At 41.5% G+C, this 11,851-nt stretch overlaps 2 protein-coding genes across 5 annotated transcripts in view; one reads left to right on the forward strand and one right to left on the reverse strand.

Moving 5' to 3' along the window:
• LOC105569209 (putative sodium-dependent multivitamin transporter) overlaps positions 1–4,939 on the reverse strand; it is a 21,787-nt gene extending 16,848 nt beyond the window's left edge. The window contains exon 1 of the mRNA XM_012025461.1: positions 4,554–4,939. The gene's annotated coding sequence lies outside the window, so the exon portion shown is untranslated. The remainder of the gene's footprint in view (positions 1–4,553) is intronic.
• The window catches only part of LOC105569207 (tensin-3), a 196,057-nt gene that overhangs the window by 52,168 nt on the left and 132,038 nt on the right, over positions 1–11,851 (forward strand). The gene's annotated exons all lie outside the window — the stretch shown is intronic.

Genomic DNA, 11,851 nt, shown 5'->3' on the forward strand with positions numbered 1-11,851 from the left:
TGAAGCACCAAACCACAAATAACAACAGAATAGAGAGATTTTTGTTACCAAACTTCAAGAATAGTTACAATAATTGGTTTTTATACATTATTGATGTTTATCAATGTTTAGAATATTTAATACGGGCGTTGTGGCCATATTACCCGCCTGGCCATAATGCCTGCCTTTACCCTAATAGAAAATAGATTCGAAAGATTATATTACAGTTTGAGACGTTGTTACCACATCTCTTACACTACACTCATATCTACTACATACTTCTTCCCATTTTTCAATTTTAACTGTTTATATTGTTGAAACGGAACGCTCGATAATTTTGATTTTTTTTTCTAGTTCATTTTACTTTATAACATATTTTTCATACGAATCTCACTCACCGTTAAACTTAAAAAAGGTGCCATTATTTGCGTTTGCAAACGCAAATATTAATATTTTCACACATAATAATATGTGTAAATAATATTTTACGTATAATAATATCGCAACGAATTATATTGTTACGTGTAATAATAATTTTAACGTGTTTTACACGTAATATTACGTGTAACATAGCAAACTTTATAGTTTTTGGGGGGGATTTTGAGACGGTCAATTTTAATTTAATTAGTCTTATTTCGCACGTATTAATGTAAAGAATAAAAAACTGTAAAAATTTGAAACATTTCTGACATAAATGATTTTACGAAATAACTACCTTAAAAAATTCGGTTGTTCCGCGTCAAGTACGTCAAACAACGTTACTTTCTCGTCTTTCTATAAGCTATAGTATATGTCGGCAGATACCGCGAGTATAAACATTCGTCATTATAAAATAATATCGCGGACAAGCGTTCCATTTAGCGATCCAATCGGCTAATGGAGCACGAGACCCCGTGCTCTCGAAATATATCTTTCGGTTGGCAGAAAGCAATTGAATTTTGAGCTTGTTCTGCGTGCTTGACAGCACAGTTAGCGATGGAAATGTGCGACCTCGAATCCACCCGCGGCAGGCCCGATGACGACACTGACGATAGCCCATATCTCCTTAATGGATCGGCTTAACAAGTCAAATTACACGTCCGCCGGTCGCTATTGACGTTACTTCTAAAAATGTATTGGGGCAATGTTGTTCTGCCAATCGGTATTGACTGACAGAGTGACTTACGAGCTGCTCAGCGCTGCCGATCTATCGTTGATACACGAGTCGCCATTGTATTTCTTCCCAGCTTTTCTTTCCATAATGCTCTATTTATAGGAATCCTGGAAATAGGTCGTTTTTCGTGCTGTCATTCGTAATTAGACGCAGCGCCCGGTAACTGCATTTTATTTACTGAGAGACAAATTACATTTTTTATCAATTACTCATCTCCTGCTTGGAATAGCAATTAAGTTTTAAAGTGAATTTTTGTCAGATTGTCAGTTTATTGATAGAAGTGTAGGGTAGAAAGTTTACAACTTTGTTAATTACTTTTATAATAATTTATCTTTTAATAAATCTTCATATTGTCTAACATAGGAAATTATATCACGTTAAGATAAAAAAACTCAATCATGTCTCCGTGCTGAAATGTACGACAATCACATAGAAGATTGCAGGATATTGCATAATGGGGATGAGTTTTGAAGTCTCTTCTCTCAATGAAAAATGACAGTCCATCCTTGAACTTTAATACATCCTTTGAATGGCTTGTGCGTTTTTAGCTTCGTTTAGCACTGACCTACTTTGTATCTGTACCAATTAACGTTATTAACGCGTTTCTATCGTCGGCTGAATAGTTACGAGGCCGGACCACGGGCTGTACCAGTGTAATCGCTGGGGAGGAAATCTTTCACGGCTCCGTCCGCTGCGTCCGCGACGCAATAGATCGCGCTGTAAACTTTCGACGATTGAAACGGTCACAACGCGGAATGAATTTAAATCTACTCTACATTCCCAGGTCGGATGGCCGCGGCTTTACATTGACCTATATATTCCGACGCGCACAACGCGCGCGAGTTTTATTGTGGCGTGTGCACTTCGCGGTTAATTAACTCGGCGTGTACGCAACAATTGCTCATTTCCATTTTTTACGCACGTCTATCAGCGCGCGCCGGAAGCGGGCCGTTCCACGTCGCGATGCCGCGCGAATGCTCCGCGAGACACCTCGCGAGATGAGAGACATCGGGCGATGGAACCGGCGCGGCGGGACGCTCGCATATAGGACACTGAAATTACACGGAACGCAATGCGGCGTTGCGTAAACAGTGGCCAACTCGATGTAGGAAGGCACGCACGGTCGCTGACTTACAATCATGACGTACGGCGACGCGTGTTGCGCTTGAATCGCCGGCTATAAATCCCATGGAGATAGCCAATTGGGACGAAGGTACACAGATCTAGGACGATACAGATCTACGAGGGTGCTCGTGACCGTTAATATTGCGTCAGGCCTAAGTTGGCTTCGGAGAAACGGTGATCTGGTTTGAATTAATGTTGACGTAGCCAGCGCCGAATAGACGGTTTCAGAAATATCTCAAGTAAATTTGTCGAGTAAATAATCTTGGGAGCGTATGTCCTAAGAATTAAGATGAGGGAGCGTTTGCGACGTTGATTTATATTCAAAAATTTGTGTGTCTCGACGTGAGACAATTTAGAGACGCGGTCGAATGATAATTGTCATAAAAGAGGCTCGGATCTCTTGAATTTACTATCGATGCACACACCGTATCGATAATTTATACACGTCAAAATGAGAATAGCTACATTGTGAATTATATGTGGAACTAGTGTCTGTGTCGCTTACGACATCGGGTTTGTCGGTGGAGTCACATTTCCTTCGGCGGTCGCACGATAACGAGCTATGCAAAAGCAAATCCGTGTATCGCGTGGAACAATGGGAGCTCTGGTAGTATCTACGGATCTGTTATGCATATAATGTGTTTGTGTGCGCGCTTATGCGCGTATGCGCAAGGATGTGCGACGATTCACCGATAAATCCGTAGCTTCGTCGAGAAGCTATTGGTATGTCTTCGATAGCTACGAGGTCCACGTGAGCTAATACGTGTCTATACGCGCACACGTGAAAGGATTTCTCAATGGGGAACAGCGGATCGGAAACGATGCTTCTATGAATCGAACGATTTCGCGACAGACTCAATCGTAGATCGCAATAGACCGACAGTATATCTTTGTGATATTTTTTTAACGTATAAAATTATTCTCAAAGCCCCCCCCCCTCTCTCTCTCTCTCTTTATATTTGTGATAGAGCTGTAAATTTTTAGAAATGAAATAATTAAAAATCTACGGCTGGTACGTAGCGTTTTTTAACATTACACAAGATATTTAAAAACTTAATAATTTCTATTGACTCTCTCGTCTGGCAATTATTGCACTTAATATAGTAAACGCATAATTTTTCTAACCCCGTAAATCTTTCTATGCTACGCGACGTTGGTGCAAATAGAATAGGACGATAGATCTATGTATAGATCTATGCTGTAATGGCAAATGCATGAAACTCTTGACTCCGGACGCTCGCAAAAAAATTGTTTGCTGCAGCGAGATGACCTGGGACGAAAGATCTAGATTCGAAAGTTCTCATCGCGTATTGCTATCGCATTGTGTTATACGTTCATTCCGTTATTTATGTCCGCTATAATCCCATCAACGTGGAAATACGTCTTCTGCCTCCACGCCCACCTAGGACCTTATTCCGTTACTATCTGACGAGTTTTCCTCCGCGCATAGAAACGCCGAAGAGCGTCGTAGATTGTTACAGGGATATCAATGGTTACTTGAGGATAATTGGTACTTTCTGCCGCAGAAAAACTGGAAGATTTATGATTAAGCGGTTTTACAAGAAACTTCTCGGGCTAAGACATAATTACGCAATACAATTCAATTTACCATATCGCCGTTTCGCATTTTTACCTCACTACCGTCGGCATTTATTAATCATGGCGCGTTTGAAAAAAGTAACGCGACGATAGTTTATTATTAAAATAAAACGAAGCATGTATCTTTCTTAAGAGAAGTAAAATTTCTTTTGCGCAGACTGCGTTGTGCAGTAGGTAAGGAATGTACATGATATATGACAACTAAGTCCTTACTGGTAATATTCTATGCAAGTATGACTAGAAATCGCCAAGGTTGACATTAATTGCGCCGTTTGTTGCTACGGTTACGTAACAGTCATGAAGTCAAATGTATACGCCATTGATATTTACTCAAGAGTGATTGTTAACTGATAGATGCTTTCCATTCGAGTTTTATAAATATATGTCATTAATATCGATGGACTAAATACCCGATGTTTTACATTTACGATAAAACACTTTAACGATCAAATTCCAAATTGGTTAGGAAATCTGCAGGTAAAATTAATCGCGCTCTGTAAATTCCACAAATGGCGCGCAATCTGAGCGATCAAATGGCCCGTCGACATACGCGTTTGAAAAAAAGAAAAGTTGCAACCTAGTTTCTGAAGCTACGCGGAGCGTATAAAGGAAGGAAGATCGAAGAGCGTAGATTTAATTAACGATAAGTCATTAAGAAAGGCGCTGGCGACTTCTAATCAGGGATTAGAGATCTCACCGTCGCCATTTTCCCATCGTGACTTCAATGATACGTTGTATGACTTCGCCGTAGCGACGATCGGAATTTTATCCTCGAGCCACTCGCGGTAATACCCGGCACATGACTAGGTAACTTTACATCCGATTCCCGACCGCATGCTGCATCTAATTTGTTCGTGTTTAGTAGTCCGTACGCTGCAGGCACGGCCGAGAGTGCAAACTCACAGCTTTTGAAGCTACGTTATTTTTACCGATACTTACAGCGTAACGATGATATCAGTAATTAGGATGACACACTGAAATAATAAATGATTAGAATCCCGATAATTGATTTTGTTCGTCTGCTAATACTCGGGTACTCTAATACTCATGGAAACAACTTCCTTCATTTCTTCATATTCGTACATACATTCGCAGGGTGGGCAAGTAACTCGTTACTTGTAACGAAGTTACGGTTGCAGTTACTCTTTTTGGCAACTCTAACTTAACTTCGTCACTTTCTCCCCGCCTGTAACTTCTTAGTTACACTTTTTCGTTTGTACGGGCGAGTGCATAAAATTTTACCGTGGAGCTTACTTGACGCGTGCCACAAATCACGCGGTCACGCAGGGAAGGCTTACACTTAACATTGCTGTAAAATGCAAGCGAGTGTCGCGCGTCGTGCACTTTTTACGAAAAAAAGAAACCGCAACAGCGGCTCACAAGAATTGCGTTTTACTTTCGGTCGACCCACCCACCCCCCTCCTCGCCCCCTTAGAGTCCAACGCTTTGTCTCCGCTAAACAAGGCGTTGTGCATAAACCAGCGGTAATATGCATTAAATTATTGAGGTCAACCGCCCGACGCTAATGCTTTAAGCGACCGCGCCGCTCTATTCTGCCAAGATAAACAACGGAGAAAGTAGGTAAGAGAGACTTTGCGTAGATATAAGGGAGCTTTTTGCTGCCGACGTTAATAATTCTTCCGTTAACCGGTCGGATTAGTCCTGGAAAAGTCGCTCTAATAATGAACGGCTTCAAATTCTACGAAGCAATGTCCTGTGGCGAATCGGAATGTAATAAAATATCGTATACCAGATAGCCTTCGTAATACTTGTTAGGTTTTGGAGTGTAACAGAATTGACAAGAATTCTCGAGCCATTAATTCGCGTTAAAAAGTTAAAATTTGTTACATGTGTAGTTGCGAGACCGAGTTTACAAATTGATATATTTCTAATCGTTTATTAGACGAGTCTGTTGAAACACTCGGAATAACGCTGTAAAGGGGGTTAAAAAGCGACAACGCAAAGTCACCCGTGATAACCCATCATTCACTGTCGGCGGTGGCCGACTCGACGATAGTCGTAAACCGGATAACCAGAAGATAAGAGCCGCTCTTACGTATCGCGGCGCCACGATTGTATTCATGACATAATTACCGGAATTAGTGCGATGAAAACATGCCGGTCAAATTAAGCGAGTATCGCGTGTTCGTGAGTTGCGTGACGCATCGCACGCGCGTGTGTGTCCATCCGAGAAACAGATAGTCAGGATTATAAACCATCCGGCATCCGTTCGCTCGTGCATTCCCCGTAATTAGCCTCGGGAGCGTTCCAATTATCGCGCCGCTCGGCGATCAGCAGTAATTAAGCTTAAGTCCAAGTTCCGAACCCCTCGCGTATGCATACCGGCAAAAGATGGCGACATCCACGCGCGAGCGATGTGCACTTTATGTGATACACGTCTCTCGCTCTATTGAAGTTCTGGACAAGACTTTGTCCGAAACCGTCTCTTATCCTTCCGTTTTAATAAACACAAATGAAAACTATATACACGTATCAATAATGCAAATCTAATTTTTTTTAATTAAGAAAATTGCACCACACAATTGAAAATCGATCGATCTCTAGTGAGTTCGTCGACATTGTCGACTTCTCTCGTCACTCAAAGGAGTAGGCTCTAAGTACGTTCAATTTGCCTTAAGCAAATCATATACACCGTTGCTACCGAGAACAATGAAACGCTTGATTGGAGGATTACGTAAATTATCTGGTAGACATCTGCCCTTATGCCTCTTTGGAATGGCAACGAGGTACGAAGGCTTCTGGCATGAATGACTTGAAAGGTATTTCATCATCATTGACCCTAAATCCGACAGGTGCGTGTTGGGATTACAAGTTGTTGCGCAAGATACTTGAAACAACAGATTAATTATATCCTAAACATGAAAATTGAATAAGAATTGAATTATAAATGGCAAACTGATAATATCAAACACACATTGCAATAGGCAAAATTAAAAATTACATAAAAAAAACTACTGTCTCGACTGACTAAAAACTTGAAACTTTTTTTCAATTGATTTACGATGCCGTCGAATTACCAAGCTTTGTTTCTATAATACTTTCGATAAAAACCAGGATATCCACGGCGAATGTACATTATGAAAGAAATATCCGCGTGTCCAGACCATAAAGCACAAGCGGGAGATAACGATTGAGTAAGAACTGAATTATAAATAGCAAACTGATGATATCAAACACACATTGCAATAAACAAAATTAACAATTACATAAAAAAAGTTACTGTCTCGACTGACTAAAAACTTGAAACTTTTTTTCAATTGATTTACGATGCCGTCGAATTATCAAGCTTTGTTTCTATAATACTTTCGATAAAAACCAGGATATCCACGGCGAATGTACATTATGAAAGAAATATCCGCGTGTCCAGACCATAAAGCACAAGCGGGAGATAACGATTGAGTAAGAACTGAATTATAAATAGCAAACTGATAATATCAAACACACACTGCAATAGGCAAAATTAAAAATTACATTAAAATCAATTGCTCTTTCGATTGACTAAAAATTTGAAACTTTTTTAAATTGATTTACGATGTCGTCAAATTACCAAGCTTTGTTTCTATAATACTTTTGACAAAAACAAGGGTATCCACGGCGAATGTAGTACATTATGAAAGAAATATCCGCGTGTCCGGACCATAAAGCACAAGCGGGAGATAACGAGCGTTACGAATTTCTTCTTTAATCTTTCGAAAACTTTGGGTCGGTAACAGCTGTTTCTGGTCGGCCGAGCGGTTTGTTAAGAACTTGCTGAACATTTTATGTGAAAACCGGGATAGTGAAGCGCTTATCGCTTTTTTAGTAGACGGGACCGACGAGAGTGGAATCGTAAAGCGTCTTTTTCCCTATAACGGGGTGAAAGGTACTGCTCGCAGCAGTACTTGGTCGCAAAAGCTTCGAAGCGCTTTAACCAGGGGCAAAGAGCGGATTTCCACTATTTTTCACCATTTCACTGATACAAAAGTAGATACGAAGGGATCGCGCAGAGACAGAAAGTTGGATTATTCCATGTGCGCTCGCAAAACTGCCACTGTACTTTCATTATAAACTCTCTGTATTACAAAAATGTGTTTGTACATTTAAATCTAAATAACTGTTCTCTCGGCGTTTTCTCTCACTCGTTATTATAAAATGTACGAAAGTAAGAAGAAGAAGAGCATTATAAAAAGAGGTACGTGCCGCATGTAGACTAATATAATACATAAAATGATATCTATTAAACCATAAAACTGCAAGATTTGCAGGATAAAAATATTATAGTAATTCCACATTTTCACGGTTCGTAAAATAATCGTAAAACATAGCGAGGGAGAAAACCGCACCTCCCATGGATACGTTCGTTAATAGTTTAAGTCCGCGCAGGCACGTCGACTCTATGAATAAATTCCACGGGCACATTGGGAGCGTCGCAGTAATGAAGGGACCAGAAGAGATTTATATTTCTCTCTTCCACCCATGTGTGCGCGTGTCCGTCCGCGTTGAAAATATAGGATTATGATGTTTCCGAGTAATAACACGCCCCGTACGGTCGACACGTGGTGTCTTCGACCAGCGGTCGGCGTTCCTTCGCCTTTATGGCTTTTTCGACTGTGTGGCAATCGAAGCTGACGCTGACGCATATGACGGGGGACGTACGCACGTGCGCACTGCGCGCCCGATGAAATTTCGACGATATTTCACGAGCGATTTTGTAAAGTGGCATTCTGCAACGGCGCCACGAAGGAAGAGCGCGATAAATTCATTCCGCCGCACGTTCCCGCCGATCATCCATCCCGAGTGCGGCTTCGCTGACCCATTTTTAACGCGGCGCCGCACTTACTCGCGCAAAAGCGTATTCTATATTTGGTCACGGGGAGTCGCGAAAACAAATTCTAACAATACAATAACTGACGCATAGCGTGACTCCGCGCCGTCGCGGAAATCGTCGCGGATTACCTAACGATGACAAACGGCCCCGGGATTACCCGACTCTGATTTCCTTGGCCGGATTGAACCACGTCTTATTATCCGCCCGGAATGTATGGTCCAGTAAGATAGTTCTTTGAAAAATAGCCGACCTTCGATCTCCCGCTGCGGATCATGCGAGCCATTTTAAATCCAAGTCGGATATTGCTTTCCCTAATATTTTACATATATCGTCGTCATATGTAAGATTTACATGCTTCAAGGTATATCAAGTCAGCACACAAATAATTATGCTAATTTTAAGATCGAGAGGGTTTTAAAAGAAATATTTTATTTCCAAAATCAAATCTCTTCTAATCTATATACCTGGAAATCTCAGTAAATAAGAAAAATATTTGAGGTGTAGAAGATATAAATTGACTTTTATATTAAAGCCTTCTCATCAAATTCTCTTACGCGACTCGCGTTACGAAAAATATCGCGGAAGTTTAAAGGGTTAAATATAAGCAAAGATTTGACAAGATAAATGAGACGTGGAAACATTATTTCTTATGATGCAACTATTGTTGTAGAATAGTCGTTTTAATATTTTAATTTGTATGAAATTGAAAATAATTTTAAGAACTTTTTACCGTTTTAATTTAGGTCAGTTTTGTTTCAAACATTTTATTTCATTTTTTTATATTTAGAAAACTATCGCGATTTGTAAATTCTTTATTAAGGCGATGGTTTTCGGCCGCGGCGAACAAAGAACGGGCTGAAATTACCATGTGTTCTGAGAAAAGGACATGTGCCGAAGCCTCACAAAAGAGCGGCGAGATTCCTCGAGTGGTTCATATCTCATTCAGTCGTAGGGCTGCAAAAACCGCACACGACCGTGGCTGACAAATGGCAGACACACGCGTATATCGGATTTGTTTTCTCATGGTAGAGAGAAAAGGATTAGCCGAGACGATAGAAATAAGAGAGTCCACGCTTATCTCGCATTTGAGTGACACTGAATGATTGATTTGCGTAAGTCGACTAACGCAACAGTTTGTACGTACATTAATTGCCTTTGCTAGTCCGACGTGTGTCTTTTTTTATCAAAAATTAATAAAGATACGAGGAACGAATTTTATTAAAACATTACGCTTCAACGATAGTGTGAAATTGTCCTACCATTTATCGCATTTAATAGCAACTTGCTATGCATTTTAATTCATCTTGAATATTTTCTAACGAAAATAATTAATTTCTATAGAAAAACAAGTACTTATGCTTATTAAGTTTAATTCGAAGCTAACACAAGATATATCTATCACTCAAACATCTCGCATATTACCTCCTATTTTTCGATCAGTTTGAAATAGATTCCCTCGTTTAAAATGACTAAAATTTCTATTCTGACTCGTGCATGAAATTTTACCTTTGATGAATCACACAGTGCCATTAAAAATCTCTTTCCGCATTATTTCTGGATATAAGCGGCAGGCATTCCACATACGAGAAAGTTAGGATTATCTCGCGGAGCATCGCGTGTGAGGAAATGCTGGCTTTTGCTAAAAACCCGGAAGAACGTTCTTGTACGAAGATGTAATGTAATCTATCCTCCCGCAGCGTTGAGCCGTGCGCCTCGCGGTAGCTCGGGCGCGATCATCGGCGCACGTGTACCTCAATTCACGGACATCCCGGGCGATCCTGTGCAAAATTTTCTGCGCAAAGAAACCGGTTGGCACGCCGCGAGATAGAGTCGCGGCTGTTCGTCATGCAGCATTTTACCTCGCCGGCTGAATCGCCGTGCACTATACGTCCGGCGCACGTGCAATATAATCTCTCTCTCGCGCCGTGCGGTGCGCCGAGTACAGCAAGGCCGCATTATCAGCCACGCAATCTGGATGCGCCGCGAAAATACCTCTCGTCTATCCCGCGCGGTATCTCCAAGTTCATTGTCAATCGCCGGCGTCTCGGTTTCGCTGCCTGCGCGTGACACGCGGATTGCATCTCGCAAAATCGTGATCCCCGAACGATCGAGATGAAACGCATTGTAACAAAGTAGGTACCATGTTTCGTTGCGCGCAAACTTTCGTCTTTGCATCCCGGATAAACATAATCATGCAGCGGGAGGAAATAAAATTCACAGTTTACTTTTGCACAAGAGGGACTTGGGGAAATTCATGTAGATTCCATTTTTCCAGTTTGAGATCAATCTTTCTTAAGTTCTTAAAAGGGAGCTGAACCGGCGTTCAGCCTGCTTTGGTCTTCTCCAAACTTTAAGCAGTAAAGTTTCAGTGGACTATCGATGGATCGCGTACAATGCCGTATAATCAATACAGGATTAGCATTTTAAAAGCGTGCGCGAACTAAACGTGGAAGATGAGTTACGGTAAAGTAAATCAATCGTACTCGAGGAATATCACCCAGAGCAGAATTCCTTTATGCCGACTTTGACAGCCACCCTCGTCAACGTCCGGCGAACCTTCTGTCGGGCGACCGGGACGCGAAATTCGCCTTGAAACTCAATACCCGGACTTAAATGTTGGGCAACGTGGGGCCCTAAATGGAAATTTATTGGCGCGTGATCGCGCGGGTCTCTAACGCACGTCGTCCCGCGTGAACTCACGCACGCTCACCGGCGTCCGACGAATAACGAATATCGTTCTTCGAACGCGCGCTCCGTTCCATTTCCATGCCGGATTTACCGGCCGAAGGGATTACCAATCATGCGGCCGTGCCCACTCCTTTCTTAATCTTCGTTTCACGACCTTCGTTCTCGTTCCCGCCGTTCGTCCGCCGCGGTTTCGATGTCATCGTGGATTCGGCCACGGTGAAATTGCGATATGCCAGTTTGAAGCTATCGAGGTGGCAAAATTGTGCGACCAGTGGCGTAACTGTGTCGCATTCTAAAAGAAATGCGGCTTTACACGAGAGACAATCTTTGTAGACGCTAGCAAAGTACTGTAGTCGAATATTGTTACGATTTTATTCCTCATTTTACTCTCTAAAAGTCAATCAGTGGATCATCACTGAAAACAGTGAATAGTCACTGATTCACAGTTATAAGTAACTGAAAATCGCAGTGATAACTGT

This window comes from Vollenhovia emeryi, unplaced genomic scaffold (assembly GCF_000949405.1).
Source record: "Vollenhovia emeryi isolate VEMERY1.0 unplaced genomic scaffold, V.emery_V1.0 DF939125.1, whole genome shotgun sequence".
NCBI classification, from domain to species: Eukaryota; Metazoa; Arthropoda; class Insecta; order Hymenoptera; family Formicidae; genus Vollenhovia; species Vollenhovia emeryi.